The sequence below is a fragment of the Salvelinus fontinalis genome, chromosome 42, assembly GCF_029448725.1.
Source record: "Salvelinus fontinalis isolate EN_2023a chromosome 42, ASM2944872v1, whole genome shotgun sequence".
NCBI lineage: Eukaryota > Metazoa > Chordata > Actinopteri > Salmoniformes > Salmonidae > Salvelinus > Salvelinus fontinalis.
The window spans coordinates 23,898,082-23,904,452 of NC_074706.1; positions in this window are offsets into that span (position 1 = coordinate 23,898,082).

Sequence of the window (6,371 nt, forward strand, 5' to 3'; positions counted from 1 at the left end):
TACTACAGGCCTTTATAGGATTAGGATGTGTGTTCCCATACGTCCATATATCCATGTTACAGTACGTGTTTATAGAAGACAGAGGGACCTCCTATGCTAATTAGCTATATAGCGTGCTCTGAACACCTGTGTGTAACGGAAGAAGGCTGCCAGAAACATTTAACTGAAAAATACTGTTGGCTGCAACTGTGATAAAGCCAGTTTAAACAGTACGTGTATATTTTACATTTGTGAAGTTATTTTGAAGTGGTAATAAAGTAAAGGGCTTTGTTTATAGAACCGCGCCGCAATTGAGAATCAATTTAGACTTAATTGTACATCTTCGGCGCCAACAGTTGACACACAGTTCTTTCTCAGTGCTTTCTCTATCCTTGTCACTAAATTATGTAGACAAGGAATGTTGAATAAAATTATATTTAAACTTACTCTGCCAGTTGTCCACAATGAAGTATTATTAAACCAACTTCAAAACGCAGGTCTATGTGTGTGGCAATCAATATGTTTTGCTCATGACCGAAGGCAGGTGCACAAGATGGAAGTACACGCACCAGAACCATGCATACTAACTGAAGTCTTGCAGGAGTTTGTCAGACCCTCCCCTATAGGTTCAGGTTTTGCGGCCGGAGTCCGCACCTTTGGGGGAGGGGGGGTACTGTCACGCCCTGACCGTAGAGATCCTTTTTATGTCTCTATTTTGGTTGGTCAGGGCGTGAGTTTGGGTGGGCATTCTCTGTCTGGTGTTCTATGTTGTCCTTGTTTTGTATTTGTCAAGTGTTTTATATTTTAATTAAAACAATGAACACTTACCACGCTGCACCTTGGTCCTCCTCTCCTTCTCCAGATGACGATCCATACAGAGTTTACAAAGTTTTGCGAAGGTGACATACATTTATACTTCAGTACCGGTTCTCTAACAAGTCAGGTAAACAATACTTTCCTGTGAATATTTTGTCTGAAAGACCAACACCACGGAAAATTGGCAGAGTAAATTCAAATATAATTGTATTCAACATTCTGGCTTGTAGAGAACCATTTCCAGAATGAAACACTATACATGTCTTAAGCTAAATTGTACAACACCTGTTGAATATTGCCGGTGTGAGTAAACGCCGGCAAAAAAGCGTAATGAAATTGTTGCCAGCAAAACTGGTTAGGCTGTTTTCCATGTTATCCAGAGGTAAACAAATCATCGGCCAGAGTGTCAAGTGTGGGCTCTGAAAGCGCTGAGAGCGAAACGAGATGGGTGGAACTAAAGCTTAAGGGGATATGAACAATGCTGAATGGGTGTAGACAAAGAAAACCTCTTCACTAGATACCAAAACATTCAAAGGCCATTTTCTCAAAAGTTTAGCAACTTTCAAAGCAGCATTACTTTCCCATTGTTCCTCAAAAATGCAGTGTATGATTACCATTTTGTAGCCTAGTCTCTACTTTGATCCAATATTAAAAAAACACAATTTAAAATTTTGCTACATAAGACCAAATCAAGGTGGTGAGTCACATATGACCTAACCTGGTAGAAACGATCTCAAATCTCAACAAGACAGTCAGTATTCTCAGTCTTGCCATTGCCACCAGGTCTGCGTCTCACCAAACGGAGGGTGTCACAAACACCAGGAATATTTTTTTTAAATTTGATCCACTTCTACACTCAATGCTACCCCATTGATCACTCCTGTGAACAATGCCCTGCTCCGGAGAGCAAAGCAAGACACGGGTCGATCCCTGAGGGGCGTGACATGAAAATGGAGCTGACGGATATGGCTGCCGTGTTTCTAGCTCTTATGAAACGTTGAAGTATTTCGTTTTTTTGTCATATTTCTTACATTATTAGCCCAGGAAATGTTTGATGTTATTACATACAGCCGGGAAGAACTTTTGGATATCAGAGCGGCGGTAACTCAAAAGCATTACCAGAATCGGATCCTTTGTTCGTACCTCCCAGGGCGGTTGAGCTGATTCCAGTGGCTGATCCAAAACACCACCGGTGGAAAAGAGGAACTCTGAGTGGACTTCTAGTCCACCTCAGGAAGCGCACACACACCCGCCGCTTCCTAGTATGTTACTCGCTAATGTTCAGTCTGTGGATAATAAAGTTGACGAGCTCAGGGCGAGGATTTCCTTCCAGAGAGACATCAAGGACTGTAACACACTCTGTTTCACGGAAACATGGCTCTCTCAGGATATTCTGTCTGAGTCCGTACAGCCAGTTGGGTTCTCAGTTCATCGCGCAGACAGGAATAAATATCTCTCTGGGAAGAAGAAGGGCGGGGGTGTATGTTTCATGATTAACGACTCATGGTGTGATTGTGATAACATATAGGATCTCAAGTCCTTTTGTTCACCTGACCTACAATACCTCACAATCAAATGCCTACCGTATTACCTCCCAAGATAACTATCTTCGGTTATAGTCACAGCTGTGTATATTCCCCCTCAAGCCGATACCACAACGGCCCTCAAAGAACTTCACCGGACTTTATGCAAACTGGAAACCACATATCCCGAGTCTGCATTTATTGTAGCTGGGGATTTTATCAAAGTACATTTGAGAAAAACATTACTGAAGTTCTATCAACACAATGACTGTAGTACTCACGCTGCTAAAACACTCGACCACTGCTACTCCAACTTCCGGGATGTCTACAAGGCCCTCCCCCACCATCCCTTCGGCAAATCTGATCACGACTCAATTTTGCTCCTCCCTTCCTATAGGCAGAAACTCAAACAGGAAGTACCCGTGCTAAGGACTATTCGATGCTGGTCTGACCAATCGGAATCCACGCTTCAAGATTGTTTTGATCACGTGGACTGGGATATGTTCCGGGTAACCTCTGAGAACAACATAAACTCAGTCACCATATCAGTGTATTCGTCTATCAGGAAGTGTATGGGAGATGTTGTGCCCACTGTGACTATTAAAACCTACTCTAACCAGAAACCGTGGATAGATGGCAGCATTTGAGTAAAACTTAAAGTGCGTACCATTGCATTTAGCCATGGCAAGGTGACAGGGAATATGGTCGAATACGAACAGTGTAGTTATTTCCTCCGTAAAGCAAACAGGCAAAAGGTCAGTATAGAGAAAGAGTGGAGTTACAATTCAATGGCTCAGACACGAGACGTATGTGGCAGGGTCTACAGACAATCACGGACTACAAAGGGAAAACCACCAACGTTTGCTTCCGGACAAGCTAAACACCTTCGCCCACTTTGAGGATAACACAGTGCCACCGACATGTCCTTGCTACCAAGGACTGTGGGCTCTCCTTCTCCGTGGCCGACGTAAGACATTTAAGCGTGTTTACCCTCGCAAGGGCTGCCGGCCCAGACGGCATCCCTAGCCGCGTCCTCAGAGCATGAGCTGGCTGGTGTGTTTACGGACATATTCAATCTCTCCCTAGCCCAGTCTGCTGTCCCCACATGGTTCAAGATGTCCACCATTGTTCCTGTACCCAAGCAAGCTAAGGTAACTGAACTAAATTACTATCGCCTGTAGCACTCACTTCTGTCATCATGAAGTGCTTTGAGAGACTATTCAAGGATCATATCACCTCTACCTTACCTGACACCCTAGACCCACTTCAATTTGCTTACCGCCCCAATAGATCCACAGACGATGCAATCGCCATCGCACTGCATTCTGCTCTATACCATCTGGACAAGAGAAATACCTATGTAAGAATGCTGTTCATTGACTATAACTCAGCATTCAACACAATAGTACCCTCCAAGCTCATCATTAAGTTTGAGGCCCTGGGTCTGAACCCTACCCTGTGCAACTGAGTCCTGGACTTTGTGATGGGCCGCATCCTGGTGGTGAAGGTAGGAAACAACACCTCCACTTCGCTGATACTCAACACTGGGGCCCCACAAGGATGCGTGCTCAGACCCCTCCTGTGCTCCCTGTTCACCCATGACTGCGTGGCCACACACGCCTCCATCTCAATCATCAAGTTTGAAGACGACACAACAGTAATAGGCCTGATTACCAACAATGACGAGACAGCCTACAGGGAGGAGGTGAGGGCCCTGGGAGTGTGATGCCAGGATCAACAAAACAAAGGAGCTGATCGTGTACTTCAGGAAACAGCAGAGGGACCGAGAGACTGAAAAACAGCTTCTATCTCAAGGCCATCAGACTGCAGCCATCACTAGCACATTAGAGTCTGCTGCCCTATATACTACACTACCGTTCAAAAGTTTTGGGTCCCTTAGAAATGTCCTTTGTTTTTGAAAGAAAAGCAAAAAAACAAAAAAACATTTAAAATAACATCAAATTGATCAGAAATACAGTGTAGACAGTGTTAATGTTGTAAATGACTATTGTAGCTGGAAACGGCAGATATTTTATGGATAATAATATCTACATAGGTGGACAGAGGCCCATTATCAGCTACCATCACTCCTGTGTTCCAGTGGCACGTTGTGTTAGCTAATCCAAGTTTATCATTTAAAAGGCTAATTGATCATTACAAAACCCTTTTGCAATTATGTTAGCACAGCTGAAATCTGTTGTGCTGATTAAAGAAGCCTTCTTTAGACTAGTTGAGTATCTGGAGCATCAGCATTTGTGGGTTCGATTACAGGCTCAAAATGGCCAGAAACAAAGCACTTTCTTCTGAAACTCATCAGTCTATTCTTGTTGTGAGAAATGAAGGCAATTCCATGTGAGAAATTGCCAAGAAACTGAAGATCTCGTACAACGCTGTGTACAATCGTGGCCAAAAGTTTTGAGAATGACACAAATATTAATTTTCACAAAGTCTGCTGCCTCAGTTTGTATGATGGCAATTTGCATATACTCTAGAATGTTATGAAGAGTGATCAGATGAACTGCAATTAATTGCAAAGTCCCTCTTTGCCATGCAAATGAACTGAATCCACCAAAAACATTTCCACTGCATTTCAGCCCTGCCACAAAAGGACCAGCTGACATGTCAGTGATTCTCTCGTTAACACAGGTGTGAGTGTGGACAAGGACATGGCTAGAGATCACTCTGTCATGCTGATTGAGTTCGAATAACAGACTGGAAGCTTCAAAAGGAGGGTGGTGCTTGGAATCATTGTTCTTCCTCTGTCAATCATGGTTACCTGCAAGGAAACACGTGCCGTCATCATTGCTTTGCACAAAAGGTCTCCACAGACAAGGATATTTCTGCCAGTAAGATTGCACCTAAATCAACCATCGATCAGATCATCAAGAACTTCAAGGAGAGCGGTTCAGTTGATGTGAAGAAGGCTTCAGGGCGCCCAAGGAAGTCCAGCAAACGCCAGGACCGTCTCCTAAAGTTGATTCAGCTGCGGGATCGGGGCACCACCAGTACAGAGCTTGCTCAGGAATGGCAGCAGGCAGCAAAGAAGCCACTTCTCTCCAAGAAAAACATCAGGGACAGACTGATAGTCTTCAAAAGGTACAAGGATTGGACTGCTGAGGACTGGCGTAAAGTCATTTTCTCTGATGAATCCCCTTTCCGATTGTTTGGGGCATCCGGAAAAAAGCTTGTCCGGATAAGACAAGGTGAGAGCTAACATCAGTCCTGTGTCATGCCAACAGTAAAAGCATCCGGAGACCATTCATGTGTGGGATTGCTTCTCAGCCAAGGGAGTGGGCTCACTCACAATTTTGACTAAGAACACAGCCATGAATAAAGAATGGTACCAACACATCCTCAGAGAGCAACTTCTCTCAACCATCCAGGAACAGTTTGGTGACGAACAATGCCTTTTACAGCATGATGGAGCACCTTGCCATAAGGCAAAAGTGATAACTAAGTGGCTCGGGGAACAAAACATCAGTATTTTGGGTCCATGGCCAGGAAACTCCCCAGACCTTAATCCCATTGAGAACTTGTGGTCAATCCTCAAGAGGCGGGTGGACAAACACAAACCCACAAATTCTGACAAACTCCAAGCATTGATTATGCAAGAATGGGCTGCCATCAGTCAGGATGTAGCCCAGAAGTTAATTGACAGCATGCCAGGGTGGATTGCAGAGGTCTTGAAATAGAATGGTCAACACTGCAAATATTGACTCTTTGCATCAACTTCATGTAAGTGTCAATAAAAGCCTTTGACACTTATGAAATGCTTGTAATTATACTTCAGTATTCCATAGTAACATCTGACAAAAATATCTAAAGACACTGAAGCAGCAAACTTTGTGAAAATGTATATTTGTGTCATTCTCAAAACTTTTGGCCACGACTGTACTACTCCCTTCACAGAACAATGCAAACTGTCTCTAAATAGAATGAGGAGTGGGAGGCCCCGGTGCACAAACTAGAAAGAAGACAAGTACATTAGAGTGTCTAGTTTGAGAAACAGACACCTCACAATTCCTCAACTTCAACAGTGAAGAGGCGATAACG